Genomic DNA, 19,163 nt, shown 5'->3' on the forward strand with positions numbered 1-19,163 from the left:
AGATAGCTTGCTTGGCATGTTTTCTTGTTATGAACTGACATTATTGCCAGAGGCACATATCATTAGGGTCATCCTGATCTTGGACTGGATCCTTGTCTTAGATAGGGTTGCTATAGCTGTGATGAAACACCATGCCCAAAGCATCTTGGGAAGGAAAGTGTTTGTCTTATGCTCTTCCACATCACTATGCACCATCAAAGGAAGTCAGGGTAGGAACTGATGCAGAGACCATGGAGGAGTGTTGCTTACTGGCTTGTTCTCCATGGCTTGATCAGTTTGCTTTCTTATAGAACCCAGGACCATCAGTCTAGGGGTGGCTCTCCTCAAAACAGACTGCACCCTTCCTCATTAATCATTAATTAACAAAATGGCCTATAGCCTTGCCTGCAACCTGATCTTAGGGAGACATTTTCTCAATGCCTTCATCAAGGTTCCTTCTTTTCAGAAGGAGGTGCCACTGGGCTCCCATTGTCAATATGGAAGAAGTAACTGCAAAGCAACACTAGAAAGCAGAGAGAAACCCCAAGCTTCTCCTAGGAGGAGGAAGAGCCAGCCCTTTAACACATTTTAAGATTACAGATAGGATTTCTGTATCTGGCAAGGAGGATGCCCTGATGGGTCCCCTTGTTAATGGAGGTGTGGCTGTAGTAGGGGCAAAAGGTTCAAGCTAATGAGGATTAGTTCTTTTTATTCTGTTTTACTAGTAGGATTCTACTGCTCTCTGCTATTGCTGGGTTGGTGGGCAGTGAGATTTAATGATGCGTCACACCGAGTTATGCCTCAACTCTGGGAAAGCCTTTCAAGAAAACTCGGTTGGCCCTCTGGATCCTTGGACCATTAATATTTTTAATAGTGACAATAAAAGCTGTAAGAACTACAGTCTCAGCAAGAGTTTCTGAGAGCAGTGCAGTAACGAGCAAGCGGAGCCCTGGGTGGTGGTAGGGCCTCCAGGATCTTGCTCTACCCCTGGCTGCCTCTCTAATCCCTGATCTTGCCATTCAACCTAGCTTTCTGGGCTGCAGCAGTAAGCACAGACAGACCCCCTCCCTGACCTGAGAGGTAAGTCTTGAACAACAGCTATGTGGGAGAGCAGATGGGAGCAAGAGTTTGAAGAGAAGAGAAAAGGGGGAAATTACATTTTGAAAACAGAAATTACTTCATAACAAGCAGTGACAGAATGCCTGCCCTGTGGAGTTTTGCAGGGAGAAAGAAGATTTATTTGGCATTTTGAATTTGTTTTTTCAGTGAGCACAGGCCATTTGAGGGAGTGGAGAGAAAGGAGAAAAGGAAAGAAATTTAAAGTGCCAAGAATAATCTATGTGGCATTCCCTCCCTCTTCCTGTTCATGTGAAAAGATCTTTCTACTGGGGTTATTCATACCACATCTGTTTTTCTCCCTGCTTTTTCTGGGCTTCCTGCCCTGGCTTCTCCTCGCCCTAGCAATTGTCTAAAGCCCTAGGCCAACCCTCAGAGACCTCAGAACAATATATGTCACCCCACACACCCCAGGTCTTATACTTAAGCCTGGCTCTCTCACCTTTTTATCTGCTTTATCTTGGGGACCTTGTGAAACATTTTTTTTTGCCTAAGAATAACTTAGCGCTTTAAAAACAAACAAACGGACTCCTAGGAGAGCCTCCCCCAAGGGCATTTCTAATTCCCACCAGGAAAGCCAATCTTGGATGGGAGTGAGCTGTAGAATATGATTTCAGGGTTTCAGGGTCCCCTGCCGGGGTTCAGGTTTCCCCTCTAGAGCCTTTTGCTAGAATCTTGCTTCCTTTGACATTTCCCACAATTCCTGAAGACACTTGGGCGATGGCCAGACATGGGCACCCTGGTGAAGCCTGGAAGCTGGGCAGAGGATGTGGGTATCCCTCTAGCCCTGAGACCCAAGGTTCTGGGTGGGGTGGGGGAGAACCGTTTACCTCCAAGGAATCAGGGGTGTGGTTCTTGCTGTCTCTTAGCTACAGCGCTAGCTTCCGTGATTCTCCTCTTCCTTCCCCTTCGCTTCCTCTTCTCTCCTTCCTCTTCCTCTTCTCTTTCCTTCTCTCCTTCTTTTCCTTTCATTTTGGAGGTGAGCCCTCAGAACTTAGCCTTGCGTGTGCTATGCAGCCAGGCATGAAGTCAAATATCCGATCCTTATGCTCCGATGCTGGCATTAGAGGACAGTGCAACTGTGAACGGGTTTATGGAGAGCCGGGGGTGGACTCCGGGGCTTTGTGCATTGTAGCAGACACTCTGCCACCTGCCCACGTCCCCAGCTCCTTTCCTATTCTCCTTGAAGTACAGTAATCTCCAGCTCTGTGTTTGAAGTAGCAATGACAGGATGAAGGGTGCAAATGCTCACTTGCTATAACTCTGCTCCCAGACTCAGGCCTCTGATTGTTTCTGTTCGCCATCTTATTAAATAAATATCCACGCTCCTAGTCTTTCCCCAGGCCTCGCGTCCACCATTGGGGAACTCTGTACGGATAGTTAACCTTCTAGAAGATTCAGTGATGGCGTCTTCTTTGTGTCTTGACTAGGTTTCACACTGCCCATCTTGGCACTACATTTGTTGAATAAGTGGCCTGGGTGGGGACCCAGAATTATGGGGCTTGAGTCTTGTGACCTTGGAAGTGCCCTTTAGATTTCAATAGCTCCCCCCCCTCCGTTTATAAATTGAATCTCTTTAAGATGGTCTAATAGTAGAATGATTCCTAAAGGCAGATGTCATAAGAAACATAACAACGGACTTGGTGGAAAAGGTTTACAATTAGCCTTTTAAAGTATGCCGAGGGGCAGGAGAGATGGCTCGGTGGTGAAGAACACTTGCTGTGCTTGTAGAAGATCGGGGTCCTGGCACCCACATGGTGATTCATAGCTGTCTGTAATCCAGGGCTCTCTTCTGGCTCCTGTGAGCAACACACACACACACACACACACACACACACACACACACACACACACACACAAGCATGCACATATGTAGTACACAGTCATACATTCAGACAATATACTCACATACATAAAATGTAAATACATTTAAATTTAAAATGTATGTTAAATGTTTGAGTGTAAGCACAGGCAAGTTTAAGGAACAAAAGTAAATTCCTATCTGTTTATTCTTAAGTGCTTTAAAGTATGCAAATCAAATATTTTTTAGCGGAGTTTTGTATACTCACCATAGTAACTGGAAAGAAAACTCCTCCTGAATTGCCTCCTGGTCTAGGTTTCCGGAGTACACAAGTGACCATTTGTCACCTACAAGTGCCATGGAGCCCCAAAGCCTTGAGTGGTCTAACCCCAGGGACTTGTTAAGTGGCTGGCTATTGTTTAACAGTGCAGAGGCACAGTACCAAAGTCCTTTGTTTCTGAAGGTTAGTTACATAAAATTGTTATTTATTTATGATAAGATAGAGATATGGAAACAGTACCTTAAATCAGATGGAGTGCAGGTGTTGGCTCAGATTCCTTCCATTCTTGGGGCCCCTTGAAGTCCTTGTACTCAGCCTCCGGGGCATCGGCAGGCAGTTATGCTAAGTCATGCAGGACAAGTGCAGTTTGGTAAGGCATACGGAATGGAGCAAAAGCAGCCAAGCATTTGTTAGTATAGATCCCAACACCAGTGGCTGCAGAGATAAGGAATAATGATTCAGTCTTATAATTTTCCTCCTTTCCCCATTGAAATATATGTATATTTTAAACCACAGCACACAGTTTGGCTTATTATAATTTCCAATTAGCACAAACTCATTAGTATAGCAAGAATGAGTTTGGAATTTCAGCCCAACAACCTTCCAGCAGCATGAGCTTTTCCTAAACATTCCACCGAAGTGTTTAAGATTATCTCTTCCTTTGCTTTGATGGAAGAATAGGTTTAAAAATTAACTTGGGGGGCCGGCCAGATGGCTTAGAAGAAAAAGGCACTTGCTGCCAAGGCTGATGAGACCCGAGTTCTATCCCCAGAACCCACATAGCAGAGAGAGAGAGAACCAACTCCCAAGAGGTGTCCGCTTACCTCACAAGTGCACTGTGGCATCTGCCCTTTCCAAATAAATAAATGTAAAAAAAAAAAAGTGACTTTGCCTCTTTTATTATTTATCTCACCTAGAACAGATCACTTAACCTGTTTGGGTTTATACATGTAAAGATTATACACTCTGTACTCTTGAGTAGGAAAAGCAGACAATAAATGACTGTTCATTAGTCATCTTTGCCATAGTCATGACTGGAAAAGCCAAATCTTGATTACCTATCATGTTAATTTCCTTCTACCATATATTAGGTAACACGGCTGTGGACAGCTGCATTTCAGCTCCCTGTGTCCACTCATTCTAGGAACTTAAGAATTTCCTACTCACGCAGAGGAAAAGAGTGAAAAAGGCTTGGAGAACTCCAACCTTGCCATGTCTATGCTGCTTTTGACCCATTCTGCTGGGTCACTAGTCGGGGCCAGTGACATATCTGCCACGCTGAGTTGGAGTGTGTGCCTGTGTTCTTCCAACAGAGGACACTCAAATCATTTGGCAGCTGGAGATTCTGCTAGTTCTGTATGGGAAAGCCGAGAAACAGTTGGCAATGATAATATGTCACAATAGATTTTCCTGTCAATATAGAGGCACACAGAAAAAGGACCAAAACTTACTCACTGAAACACTGAGGTTAAGAAAACTGGACCACATCCACACAAATCTTATATAAATGCTCAAATCGCCATTACTCACAATATTCTAAAAGTGGGCTTCAAATGCTCAGCAGTGAATAGAAAAACAGATAAAAAAAAAACGTGGACTGGCTATACAGTGCAGCGCTCAAGCACAAAAGGGAGCAACCTACGGCGACTTCCTTGTGACCACCCACTTCAGGACACTGCCATCATGACTTCCCTACCATGGCGATTGCACCCTCAAACTGTGAGCACCAGGACCTGTGAGCCTTCCTGCCTACAACCGGCACAGCTATGCTATACGAATCCATTTATGTTAAATATTCAAAATAGACAAATCCAGAGAACAGGCTGGTGATTGGTAGGGCCTGAGGAGTGGGGGCAGGGTAGCTGCTATAGGAGCAGGTGTTTCTCTGTGTGTCATAGAGAAGCTCTGGACACAGATGCTGGTAATAACTGGACAACCTTTTGAATACTAAAGCAACGGAGGTAAAAAAATTTAAAACCGACAAGCTACTTATTTTTAGAGCGAATGTTACAGCATGTGAGCTCTATTTCAACTGGTAAGTTTTTCTGAAGTTGGTGGGATTATAAAGAGTTTTTTACTTTTCCATATTCGTATTCCCTATTCTACCTGAATTTTAAAATAATGAGCGAGTACTATTTTTACATTCAGAGAGACAGAATGGAGACATCCTAATTAGACAACACACACACACACACATACACATGCACGCACGCGGGCGCGAACACACACAATGAGTGATAGTTCCCTTGACCTTTCATTAGTAAGCAATTCATGTGTCTTGATCTCAAGCACTTGCAAGGTAAAATCTGAACGGTCCTTGAGTGAAGCACTTAAGGAAATCACCACAGTTCTGTGTAATTAATCTGAAGAAGAACAATAGCAGCAATGGAAGAACCTGAAACTAGGAGAAGGTGAAGGCTGCGTCCAAGGGGTTCAAGTCCAACAATGTGCTCCATGGGGAAAAGTGGTTTTCCAGAGAGAGAGAGAGAGAGAGAGAGAAAGAGAGAGAGAGAGAGAGAGAGAGAGAGAGAGGGAGAGAGAGAGGCTGTTGGCAGCACAGTCTCCTTGTTTCTGCATCTTCAGAATGGACAAGTCAAAGGCACAGGTTCATCTTGTAGTTCTTCCATCATAGAAATTAATAGTTTGATGAAGTATTTAGGTCAAGGCTCTCATTTCTCTTTTGGACGGATGCCACACCCAGCGAATGCCTTGGTCAGGAGACACTCCGTCCTGCCCTGGGTTATGGGAGGAAGACAAAGGTGGGTCCAGAGGATTAAGACAGAGCCTGAGGTAGCCTGGTCAGACCGGCATCAGTGTGGGAAGCCTCTCTGTGGGTAGATGCCTGAGAGCTGGGGACGATGAGATGCTAAGCCCGGGGCTGCAGCCATCCCTGGTGCACGTAGCTACACACCCCCACAAGACTTTCTCCCAAAATGTAGAATGCGCCCCAGACCCCTCTGGTCTCCAAGGTGGCCAGAGGATTAACTTCTTCTCCATGCTCAGTCCTTATCAGCTAGCAATATCAAGGGAGGGTTATAATTCATAACCAAGGAACTCCACAAAGTCCAAAGTCAAAGAGGAGGGAAACACCCCAGGGCCCAGCCCTCTCTCTGCCTGCCACAGACAAGAGAGGCCAGCACAAACTCAGTAGGAAATTAGTGCTCAGAAAACTTGTACTTACGTGTAGGTGCGTGCAAGCACGCATTGCTAGAAAGGGCACAGCTTAGGCGCTTCACAAATAGCGCACTCTAAATGTAATTGGCTCAACCATCTCTGTTAGTCACAGCTTTGCTCTGAAAGGTCAAATGGAATGGGGGTGGGGGGGCGGGGAGGGGGTAAGATGATAAGCCTGGTGACATCAGAATTGTTTTAAATATTCCTGGGCCAGCAGCACTCAGGCACGACTCCCTGAAGCAGCTCACTGCTTACTGTTTGAAGAAGGAAAAGGCAGTGGAGTGCTTCTCCCTTCCAACTCTGGCAAGACAGGGCAAGGTCTTACCTTGCTTCACCTAAAGCAACTTTCAGAATAAGACCACGGTCCCAAACAGCGCTGTGGTTCAGACCATGTTTGCCTGGCATCACCCCGAGAGATGTTATGCAAATTCCAATCTGCTTTGCAGATTGCATTAGCAAGCTAGAGCAAGAAGCAATCAGTGTTTGTACCGTGTGTTTTCTCCTTAGGCCCACCTGACCCCATGCCCCAGAGGTTGAATAAACTTTCAAGTCTAACATTGGAGATGGTGTAAGAAGCTGCGCGCGCATGATAAATTCCGGTGGCTCCCAGAATTTTCTCAGTGTAATCAAGAAAAAATTTGAAAACATGCTTTAAAATGTCTCTTTGACTGGCGCAAAGGTTACCCAGATAACGATGCAAATGAATTCTTTATTCTTGTTTTGCGAGAATAGACTGAGGTACGAGTCTATTTTTATTGAATTGATTGACTGATGGGGGTGGGTGGGTGGTGAGGTGAGTGGCTTGTGAAACAAACCAGGCTGACCTGGAATCCATAATTCTCCTGCCTCAGCATTCCCAGTGCTGGGATTACAGAAGAGGTGTTCTAATGCACCTGGCTAAGTCTTTTGTCTTCTTATAGTTGATTTCAATTGTGGCTAAAATTAATATAGAGTTAAGGTATGACTCAGCAATACAGAGCTTACCTAGCATGCTAGAAGGTTTGGTTTGCAAGACCAGAAAAGTAAAATAACATACAACATAAAATTTATTATCTTAACATCGTTTCGTAGGAAACTCTTTTGATTTTGAAAATCTTTTGGCAAAGGTTAACTTCCACAGCTGGAGAAATCCTTGTATGTTTTTCCTGCTTGTATGTCTGTCTACTACATGTGTGCAGTGCCCAAGAATGCCGGAAGAGGGTGTTATATCCTTTAGAAGAACTACAGATGTCTGTGAGCAGCCATGTAGATGCTGAGAATGGAACCTGGGTCCTCTCAGCTGACTCTCTATCTGACTTGTTGATTTTGTTCACACAGCTTAAACTATGCCTCCTATGCAACAAACGTATACACTTAGTAAACAAATATATAGGTGATATACTATTGGATATACAATGCATATCTGCTGTCCATCATAGTAGGAGAAGCTGTAAGACTCAACCATCGTGTCTTAGCCTTCTTTGGCAACGAATGCTGTGTGAGCTAAAGAAAACCGTGTAGCTCAGGCGGAAGATCAGAATTTTCTGTGCACAAGGCTAATTGGCACAAAAGGATACAATTTGAGATTTCTGACGGCATTTGATACCTGCTGGCTACCCTTGATTAGATGGCACAATGTTCCTTTAATCATCAGCCACCTTCAGTACTTACATAATCAAAGCAACGGAGCGTGGGATGAGGGACACGCAGAGGACAGGCAAGGGGCAGTCTGTGTGGGTGGATCGCAGCCAGAGCTGGAGCAAGTAGACTGAGGAGAACGCCCAGTTAACATTTAAACATCTCGGCTAGTAAGTTTCAATTAGCACTGCTTGAGGGTCCTTGGAAGTCACCCCTGTCTGAGCCTTTCAGATTAATAAGAACCTCTTCAAGGGATGGGACATGATGGCGCCAGGCCGCAGGTGTTTCTAAATGCCCCTTATGTAAGTCAAAGCGCCGCCTGGATCAAGAACCCTGTGTGGGGCGGGTTGGGGAATGCTGGGTGAGGCTCGGGGATTAGGGGGTGCGTGGGGAGTGAGTTCTTTGCTACATAGAGAGAGCTAGAGCTGACTCCGTGGACAGCAGTGCCTCTCGAGATTTCCGCGCTCCGCCACCACCCTGACCAGTTACAAAGCAGCAGCAGCAGCAACAACAACAACAACCAAAACAAACAAACAAAAACAAAACAGGGACAAAGCTCCAACATACAAACAAGCAAAACCTGTGTCTGCCTGGATCTGATTCCCGCAGGTTGCACTGAGTTAATGTTTACTTCAGCGGGGCCTCTGAAACCCGAAAGGCACCCTACCCCCAGGACGCATGCAGATAAGACCCGCTAGATTAGACACGGAGGCATTTCGAGCCCCAGAGCAGACATAATGATCATAATCTGCATTTTAAACACAATTTAAATTGTGGCAAGATGCATGTCACAACTTACCATCTTAACTATTTCTAAGTGTTTAGTTTTGGAGTGTCAGGTGCCCTCACAGTCTTGTGCAACCAGTCTAGAATATTCTTTCCATATTTTAAAACTGTGACTCTATACGCGCTAAGCCCCAAGTCCTTACCTGCCTCCTCTGCCCCAGGCCCTCAAACTCCGCTCCACTTCCCATGCATTTGACTGCTCTAGGGTCCTCACCTAAGTGGCATTATTCCAGCATCTGCTTTGCAGTGACTGGCTGAGGCAGCATAATGTTCTCAAAGTTCACCCTTGAGCTTCAGACTCAGGCTGTGCCAGAATTTCCTTCCTTTTTAAAACTTAAAAATATCTCTTTGATATCCTAAAGTGGAACTGAGAGATTGTCTGGTAACACTATGCTTTAGTCATCTGAAAAGTCATCATATTGTTTCCCATTGGGATCACAACTTTCCCAAGCTTTCATCAACAATTGGTATTTTCTGGTTTGTCTGTCTGTCTGTCTGTCTGTCTATCATCTATCTGTGAGTGTGTGTGTGTGTGTGTGTGTGTGTGTGTGTGTGTGTGTGTGTATTCCTGGCCTGGGTGGGACTCATTGATTCTAGGGCACTGGTTCTCAACCATCTTAATGCTGTGACCCTCTAATACAGTTCCTCGAGTGTGGTGACCCCCAACCATACACTTATTTTGTGGCTACTTCATAACTGTAATTTGGCTGCTGTTAAGAATCATAGTGTAAACATCGAACATTCAGAGTTATCTGGTATTTGACCCACAAGAGGGTCTTGACCCACAGGTTGAGAAACACTGAGCTAGAGCGACTGCTTATCTTCCGCCCTGATTCCCATTACAAGGGTCACAAGGGCATGCTGCCATGCACACTTATTTTATTTGGCTTCTGTGACTTGAGCTCAGGTCCTTATACTTGTACATCAAGAACTTTACCTACTGCCTGCCTGTCTCTCCAGCCCTGTTTCCAATTGTTCATTTCTGATGGTTGCCACTGTAATGGGTGTGGCCCAGAAGCCTCTCTCTACTGCCCAGACTAGTTCTTTGCACATAAGGATGCCTCCTGCACTGTGCCTTATCCCATGTCTTGTAGCACTGACTGTGAGGCTGTCTTTAATATTTGCCTTTCCAGTTTTCTATGTATAGCCACGAGGACACGGGGATCCACTTGGTGTGCTATTGTTCTCTGGCACCCTGGGTGACAGGTGCTGGATAAGCTCAGACCCGGAAGACTGATGTGATCCAGTCCTGGGGTCTCCCATCTGGCCTAATGTGTACAAGGAGGCAGAGTGAACAAAGCATGAGAGTAGCCACGTAAGGAAAAGGGATGGAGACTGAGTGTTCCCATAACTCGTCTTCAGTCTGTTTCACAACTGTCAGAGACTCTCACGGTCCTCCGGTCCCTGTCTCCCCCCACTGTTCTTTTCTTCATATGTCGCCTCATCTTTCATGTCAGTTTTCCTCCTGTGTCTCATTCTGCCGCTCTCCAGGACTGTATCCAAAGTCTTGCAACTGTGTAGGAAAGCTACATCCCCAACTGGCCGACGAGAAGCCAGCGACTGGGGTGTCTTAGTCAGTGTTCTGTTACTGTGAAGAGACCCCATGACCACAGCAACTGTTATAAAGGGAAACATTTAATTTCGGCTAGCTTACAGCTCAGGAGTTTAGTCCATTATCGTCTTGTCAGGAGGCATGGCAGGGTGCAGGAAGGCATAGTGCTGGAGGGGGAGCTGAGAGTTCTACATCTAGGTCTACAGGGAGCAGGAAAAGAGAGTGCCATGGGCCTGGCTTGACCGTCTGAGACCTCAGAGTCCCTCCCAGAGATGCACTTCCTCCAACAAAGCCACACTCACTCCACCGAGGCCACACCTACTCCAGCGAGACCACACCTGAGGAAATGAGTTTGGAATGCCAGCTCCCGTGTAAAGGGGCCAGGTATGGTGACCCCCATGGAGAGTGGATGTGCTCCTATAGGAGTGAACAGTCATGATATACGCACGACCGTGTCAGGAACCCAGAGCCTAAAACCCATGGGAGTGGCAAGGCTTTCCTCTGGTTCAGGACAGATGTTGACAGTGTGTGCAAGAAACATCAACAGCAGCTTTCTCCTTCTGGGTGAGACTACTACCCTATGGACACCTACCAAGATTAGCTAACCAGGCTCCTCCAGCTGAAAGAACTAAACTAGTCTCCTTATTGAGCTGTATAATATATAATATATAATATATAATATATAATATATATACTACAATTATTATAATAATTATATTATTTCCAGGTGGCTTCATCTCTTTCAGAGCACACAGCCCTCTAACCCCAGCTTTTCTATATGTGTGTCTGTTCTTTTTTCACTTCTCCAACGCCCCAGTCAGGTCAAATCCAAAGCTGTGCAGGTCAATCACTGTAATCCCAGTGCTGGCAGGCAGGAGAGAGAGATCCTGGGGGATTGCTGGCCAGCCAGTCTAGCCAATTGGTGAATTCAAGGTTCAGTGAGAGACTCTGTCTCAAAAAAATAAGGTAGAGAGTGATTGAGGAAGACATATGATCTTGACCTCTGACCTCTACACTCACACACATACACGTGCACACCCACGCATGCATGGGCATGCACATGCACACACACAAAATAGATAAGTAAATAAATTTATAAATTCTAAAAAGGGAAAAAATGGATTAGCTTACATATTTGCCTTTCGTACTTTGAATTCCTTTGAGAGTACTCTTGTTTTCTGTTTCATGGTGAATGTTGAGATTTGTGTTACAGCTGACTTATCCATAACTTAAGCCAGGCATCCTAGAGCCCAAATGATCTGTTGGCTACCATTTGACTCAAAATGACCACCACCCCCTCTTACGCTCCAGCAGCACTTAGGATCTCCTCCCTATTTCTTTCTATGGTACAAATCCCTCTCTCCTCTTGGGGCTCTGTGGCTCTTTCAGCCTTCAGGAAGTGGTTGGCATCTTCAATGAGGGTTCTTGATGGAGGTGCTATTTTGAAAATCTGGAACCCTGCAGGTAGGCCTCCCCGAAAGTGCTAACTCATAGCTGCTTCCTCACCCGTAAACTCTACGCTTGTCATTGGCCCCGAGATTAGCATAAATCATCCCTCTTATGCATAAGCAGTGGATTCTCTAATTAGATTTATCACTCCACATCTGTGCTCCCAATGACAATGTCTGTCTGCCTCCCCGAGCTGCTCTTCCTTATCTTCCTACCGCTGAATGCAGACATGGATCTGTGGATTGAACATGAGGGAAACCGTACTGCCTCCATTGCACATGTGTGCCCTTCTGGGGTCCTCAGGAAGCTGGCTGAAGGAAAGAGCTTTAGTACTGCCCAACAAAGGAGGCTGAACTGATGGCGTTGTTTGCTTAACTTGGCTCTGGGCGTAATGCAATAGAGAAAACTACTGCTACCTGTTATAGGAGGAAGATAGATGCTGTTGTGTTTCCAAATTGTGCCAAGTGCACGCTGATAAAGCGACTTTCTCCCAGGACTCTGAGAAACAGTGCCTACTAACAGAGTCAGATTTACATAAGATAGGAAATTGGCCCAGCATGGCTTCATTCATCTCCATAACTTCTCTATTGATGGGATTTATGGGGAGGTATTATTCTTTCGCAGTCGAGGTCTAGTGAGCTTAAGCTTTCAGTCAAACTAGTGAGTTCCACAGTGTTCCATCACGAAGAGGAAAGGCACAGGTCTATAGTTGTGCCTGTGGGTTTTTGTTGTTGTTGTTGTTGTTTTTGCTTTTTTCTGAGACAGGGTTTCTCTGTCTGTCCTGGAACTCCCTTTGTAGACCAGGCTGGCCTCAAACTCAGCCATCTGCTGGCGTCTGCCTCCTGAGTGCTGGGCTTAAAGGTGTGCACCATGCCTATAATTATGCCTCTGTTGAAAACAACAGCAATTAAAAAACCATTGTTCAGCAAGGATGGATTGTTAGTCAAAGGCAGTTGAGTCTCAGAGACTTCACCGTGTTCAGGGATTTAATTAGAATCACCGACTCGTTAGTTCCTCGGAGCAACAGGTCACTCAGCCTAACCCCCACATTGTTAGCTTTATTTAATTTTTTATGCACAGAATGTTATGAATGTTAAAAGTCTAATAAATTGTCTGCACGCAGACAATTTAAATGATGATCATCTTTCTAGTAACCCCTGAGAAAAAAATAATCTGAATCCAAATTCTTATTCTTGGACATTTATTCACTAAGAAATCTCTCAATATCCACAAATCCTTCTTGCAGCCTCCACGGACAGTTATGGATTTTGACATGCTCCATATTTCGGATAGAAATTTCCTTTGGTTATTAAGAGAGGAGACTTGAAGAATTCTTATGCCAGGGAGAAGTTCATTTTTTTTTCCTCATGGGAACAAGTATAGACAATTGCTATAGCTCAGAGGCAGAACAGGGAGGTCCTGTCCCAAGCAAGAAGTAAATTGCTCCTGGTGTTCCACACTTGTTAGGTTAGAGAGAAAGCACTCGGTACAGGCGTAACTGTATACTGTTGGCCAGGCTTGTGACCATCAGTTCCGTTAGAGACAGCATAGCAGCAACCACTGAGGCTCCTGGTCATGATTTTGTTAAGCTCCCAAATCCATCAGTTTTCTGCATGTGTGAAGTGGGTACATTAAGTGGGTCTGTAGGAAAACCACCCATCTTGCAGTTTTCGGCTTTGTTAAGACTAAACGTTGCTTTCACTTGTTAAGTAAAAGCAACATATAGGCCTATATGCTTATGTATGTATTTGTTGGGACTGGGCCTAGGCTGGTCTCAAACCGTCAGTTTTCCTGCCCCAGTCCCTGAGTGTTGGGAGTATAGGACTGTGCTGTCATGCCTAGCTAAAAATTGTATATATTACATATACAATATATGTATATATAATAAATACATATACAATATATGTGTATATAATATATACACAGATGTATATTATATATACACATACATCTATGTATGTTACATATATGTGTGTGCATATTTATGTATATATATAATGGAATGGCTAAATCAGGCTATTTATATTTATTATCTCACATAGTTTTTATTTTTCTCTGATGCGAACATCTAGATTCTGTCTTCTGAACAATTTTCAAGCACGTAAAGCATCACTGTAGGTCCTACTCATCCTGCTCCTGAATTTATTCCTCTGTGTAACTGAGATTTCATACCAACCTCCGTCCAATCCCACCGCTCGCTAGATCCCAGTAAACACAACCCCGCTGCTTGTGTCTATGAATCGACTTTTCTTCACTTCATACATGAGTGCAATAGCATAGTGTTTCTTCTATGTGTTAGCCTCCTTTGTGTGTGGGTGGAGTATGTTCATGTTCACATATGTGAATGCATGGGTGTTAGCTAGTGTGCATGCACATGTTTGTGGAGGCCAGAGGTCAGTGTCAAGTATGTTTCTCAGCTGTGTTCCACTTTATTTTTGAGACAGAGACTCTCAGTGGTCTGGACAGTCATCGATCTGACTAGACTGGCTGGCCAAAGATCTCGGGGATCCTCCCACCACACGTCCTAACCTGGGGTTACAGGGGCACAGTCCATGCCCAGCTTTTACAATAGGTGTTAGGGGTCTAATCCGGATCTTCATGCTTGATGGCAAGCACTTTACTGACTGAGCCGTCTCCCTCGCTTCTGTCAGTGTTCTGTTACTGCAACACATTGCCTGAGACACATGAACTTTAAAAGAGGAAAGGTCTATTTTTACACAAGGTCCATGGTTGGTTGGCTCTGATGTAGCTCAGCCCACCACAGTGGGAACATGTGATGCTCATTCACCTAAGAAGGGAGAGCAAAAAGGACCAGGCCCCACAGTCTCCATCAAGGCTACTTTCCCAGTTATCCACAACCTTCCATGAAGCCCTACCATTTAAACAGCACCGTGGGCCAAGCATTTAACATGTGCATATTTGGGAGATGGTTCAAGGTCTGAACTACAGCCAGATGTCAGGTTTATTTCCGGCAATATAATGTGTTCCATGTTCTTCCATGTTGTTGCACTTGATCAGGTTTCCTCTTCAAGGTTGTATAGTATTCTGTTTTTGTGTGTGTGTGTGTGTGTGTGTGTGTGTGTGTGTGTGTGTGTGTGTACCACATTCTTCTATTCACTTACTCAGTGATGAACACTTTACTGACTGAGCCATCTCCCTCCCTCCTGTCAGTGTTCTGTTACTGCAACACATTATCTGAGACACATGAACTTTAAAAGAGGAAAGGTCTATTTTTACACAAGGTCCATGGTTGGTTGGCTCTGGCGTAGCTCAGCCCACCACAGTGGGAACATGGGATGCCAAGGTGGATCCCATAATGTGGCAAGCATGAGTAATGCTCTAACAGACATGAACATGCAGGTGTCCTTTTTACTTGCTGATTTCACTCCCTTAGGATGCATGCCTAGATGTAGAATTGCTGGGTCACGTGATAGCTATATTTTTACTCTATTAAGAGACCTCTCTACTCTTTCCCATATGGCTACGTAAACTTACATTCCTACCCTTAGCATGCAGGGGTTCCCTTTTCTTTATGTCCTAGATGGTATTTGTTATCTTCTGGCCTTTTAAAAAATATATTTTTAAATGAAAATAGAATTACAACTTCCCCCCTTTCCTTTCCTCCCTCCTGCCCCTCCCTTTTATTTTATTATCATCATTATGTACAAGTATGTATATATGTGTGAGCATGCACACACACACACACACACACACACACACACTCTGCTGAGCCTGTTTTTGTTGTTTGTATGTGTGTGACTTTAAGCATGACAACTCCACACTGGGTAACCAGTGAAGGGGCTCACGCTTGGGAGAGGCTGATTCGCTGTCTCCCAGCAGTCATTGGTTGCCTATAATTCTTTGTCTAGGGCTCTGGAATTTCCCCTGCTCTGCACATTCATGGCCATTGCCATTGGTCTGGTTTATGTAGCCATTTCCGAGAGAAACTGTTTCTCCGCAGACTTCCTGGTATTCTGGCTCATACAATCTCGCTTTTGACTTTTTGACAATAGACATTCTGACAGGTGCATGCCAGTTCGCCCTTGGGCTTTGGTTGATATTTCCTGGATGATCAGTATTTGTGGGTCTCCTCTTCCCTCGGGGGCTGATGGACACCAGCCCACTGAAGCAGGAGGAGAGGAGGACAGAACGCAGGAGCCTGGCAGGCTGTAAGCAGGGCAGAGATGGAACACTCCGGAACCACTTGAGGAGCTAGTTCAACTTTACCCAGGGAGAACAATCGCCGTTGGAGACTGGGTGGGGGTGGGGCTTCCAGGATAAGGATTCATAATTGGTGCCTTAAGGATGCTTGTTCTGCATTTGGCAGCATGCTCCCGTCATATGAGTGGGAACACAGTTATTATTATACCTGATTATTCTATAGGCGCAGGGAGGGGAGAGCTAGCAGGGAGCTGTGTCAAGGGTCCTATATCAAACATGGTTGGGGCATCTATGTGTGAAGACACTCTCCAGATGAAGTCAGGCAGAGAGAGCCAGAGGCCCTGCTGGGGAGAGTGAATCCTGCACCTAAGTCTAGCCCAGAGTGGCTATCCCCACTGGGAGGACTACAGCTTCAAACAGCCGTCTCCTTCCAACAAGTGTTGTTGAATGTCTTTTTATAGATGTGCTGGTTATCTGAATGTCTTCTTTTGAGAAGAGCCTATTCAGGTCCTTTGTTCATGTTTACATTGGTTTGTGTTTTCACTGTTGATCTCTTGGATATTGACTCCTTGTCAGACATATGGTTTACAGATATCTTCTCCTTTTCTCTAGACTGTCTCTTCATTTGGTGGCTTGTTTCCCTGGCCGTGCAGAACTCACTAACTAGACCACACTGGCCTCAAACTCACAGGGATACATCTGCCTCTGCCTCCAAGTGCTGGCCTTAAAAATGTGGGCCACCATGCCCAGCCAGTCTTACAGTTTTAAGTCTTATATTTATCTTTAATCAACTTGAATTTTGGTCTAGTTCCATTCTTCTGCATGTGGACAGCCAATTTTCCTAACCCTGTTTACAAAAAGATTACATTTTCCTCATTTTGAGTTCTTGGCATCCTTGCTGAAAATTAATTGACTGCAAATATGTGGATTTATTTCCTTAATTAGGTAGGTCAAAGATCTAGAGAGGGCAAAGCGTTGCAGGCTGCCCATCTGGTTCAGTTTTAGGAACACCATTGCCAGAGAACCAGCACCCAAAGATCCTGCAAGTCAAACTACTCCATTTGGCTGTTATGTCACCGTATCCGTGGTGTTTCTGCCAGTTAAATCGTCAGCTATCCCTCTGCGCAGTCACCAGAGCCACTGAAATCAGGGAACTAATTTCAGTAGCAGTGTCTCCCACCTTCTCCGGGGGTCCTGAAGACATCCAATCCAGCAAAGCATTCTTCAAGGATCCCTTTACTTCATCAATGTTTTTCCTCAAAGCTTTGGAAAAGAGAAATGTCTTCTGGGCTTATTTTGGGTGTACGTGAGATGTGGAAATTTATTCTGATTTCTCTAAGCCTCTGGTGTCTTAGAGTTTTTCATTTCCTTAGCAATAAAGCCAGAGTAGAATGCAAAACCCCACCCAACCAACCGACTTAACAATCAGTGCGAGCTAAGTCCAACGAATCCTGAGTTTCTAGTTAGTATACCCAGGTTAACAATTTGGCACATACTCTTTTTCCCTGGTAGAACTCTCAGTGTATTCGATAGTCTTTTGCCAATGTTAATTTAAACAGCTTGCGATTCTTTTGTGGTGTGAATCTTTGCTTTCCAAGTTTGCTTTTTTTGAAAACTGGCTCCTCTGCGTATCCTGACTCTGGAATCTGGGTATGGTTGTGCTCGGTTGGAATGGAAGGCACAGGGGAAGGGCACAAGGAGAGTTAGAACTCCATGTGGAGCAAGTGCTCATGGGAGGTCAGTAGAAAGTGATTCCCTCAGTATAGGAGATGCAATAGTGATGGGGACACTGAGTCCTCTGGCCTCTCTCAAATGGTCTCGTTCTGCTTCCGGTGGCTTTTTCTTCCTCAAGTCAGGCCCTGACTTTTATTTAAGAGATCCAGGAGGACATAGATTCAACCTTGTGTAGAAACTGAGTAACTGGCCAGATTTCATTCTGCCTTGGATTTTGGTTGTGGTAGTTCTGTGACTCTAAAAGATTATAAATTCTGGCCTGGAGATTGTGTTCAGTGGCCGCATGCATTGTTAGATGCATGACGCCCCAGTTTGAGTCTTAGCTCCTCAACCAAACCAAACCAAACCAAACCAAACCAAAATAAACTTTGGTGGCGGTCTGGAAGCATCCTGTTTTTCTACTATCTGTTTCATCTGAGAATTTAGCACTTTTAACCTGTTTTGTGGGTGGGTGGTAGGAAGACCATAGGTCACGATCAGGTGTTTTCCTCAGTTTGCTCTCATCATCATCATCATCATCATCATCATCATCAATCATCATTATTTTGAGATAAAGTCTCTCACTTCACTTGGAACTTAATGACTTGGTTAGACAGCTGAACACTAAGCCTAGGGATCTTGCTGTCTCTGTTGCCATAGCACTGGGGTTACAGATGCATGCAAGTCCAGCTTTTTATGAGGATGCTCTGCATCTGATCTCAGGTCCTCATGCTCGCGTGGCAAGCATTTTCTAGATTGAGATTTCTCCTTTTAAAATCCATTTTAATATTTTTCTTCAGTTTTAGAGACTTATTTATTTATTTAATTTGCGTTTTTTCTTGATCTTTTGTAGTTTTTTTAGGATATATTTTTATTTTTCATTGCGTGCGAGCGTGTGTGTGTGTGTGTGTGTGTGTGTGTGTGTGTGTGTGTGTGTGTTCCCAAAGAGTCCAGATCCCCCTGGAGCTGGATTTGCAGGCAATCCTGAACTGTTGTCTAATGTTGACCTAGGAATTGAGCTCGGGTTTTCTGCAAGAGTCGTAGATGCTCTTAACTGCTGAGCAATCTGTCCAACCCCTCTTCAGTCTTTTAATTTAATTTCAAAAAACAATGTTATTAATTCCATGAGAATTTCATACAGTGTCTTTTGATCGTAGTCATTTTCTCCTCCCCCAACTCTTCCCCATCCTCCCCGACCTGTCTTAGGTACCGGAAAGCCACTGACACTAATGGAGTCATCTGTCCCCAGGCCTCAGGTCACATGTTCCTCGGTCCACACAATACTTGATTGTAGCAAGCAAAGTGGAAGTGCAGTGAGCACTTTATATACCGTGAATTACGAGTGCCCAATCACTTAATGATACCCAAGCAGTCACTTCAAACCCAACTAGGCCATGCAGCCAATATAAAGATACCTTGCCTTTGAAGTTTGCTTGCTTGCAATTACTTCTGCTCTACTTTCTTTTATTGGTCAGAGTTTCTTAGTTGTGGTCAATAAATTTCTTCTGGTTTCTTCAAGGAGGAAAGAACTTACT

At 44.7% G+C, this 19,163-nt stretch overlaps 2 long non-coding RNA genes across 6 annotated transcripts in view; one reads left to right on the plus strand and one right to left on the minus strand.

Annotated features, from left to right (window-relative positions):
• The window catches only part of LOC311603878, a 34,783-nt gene extending 31,425 nt beyond the window's left edge, over positions 1-3,358 (minus strand). The window contains exons 1-2 of one of the 3 annotated variants that reach the window (XR_014781302.1): positions 3,165-3,358; positions 1,926-2,152 (exon numbers count right to left, since the gene is read on the minus strand). This is a non-coding gene — a long non-coding RNA (uncharacterized lncRNA). Of the gene's footprint in view, positions 1-1,925; positions 2,175-3,164 lie in introns of all 3 variants that reach the window. The other 2 variants (XR_014781303.1, XR_014781301.1) reach the window with 2 other exon arrangements.
• The window catches only part of LOC311603879, an 86,042-nt gene that overhangs the window by 52,744 nt on the left and 14,135 nt on the right, over positions 1-19,163 (plus strand). The window contains exon 1 of one of the 3 annotated variants that reach the window (XR_014781305.1): positions 8,181-8,269. The exons of 1 other annotated variant lie outside the window; for it this stretch is intronic. This is a non-coding gene — a long non-coding RNA (uncharacterized lncRNA). Of the gene's footprint in view, positions 1-8,180; positions 8,270-15,932; positions 16,012-19,163 lie in introns of those variants that run through there. One more of the 3 variants, XR_014781306.1, reaches the window with a different exon arrangement.

This window comes from Acomys minous (genome assembly GCF_964271855.1).
Source record: "Acomys minous genome assembly, chromosome: 8".
In the NCBI taxonomy this organism is placed as follows: domain Eukaryota; kingdom Metazoa; phylum Chordata; class Mammalia; order Rodentia; family Muridae; genus Acomys; species Acomys minous.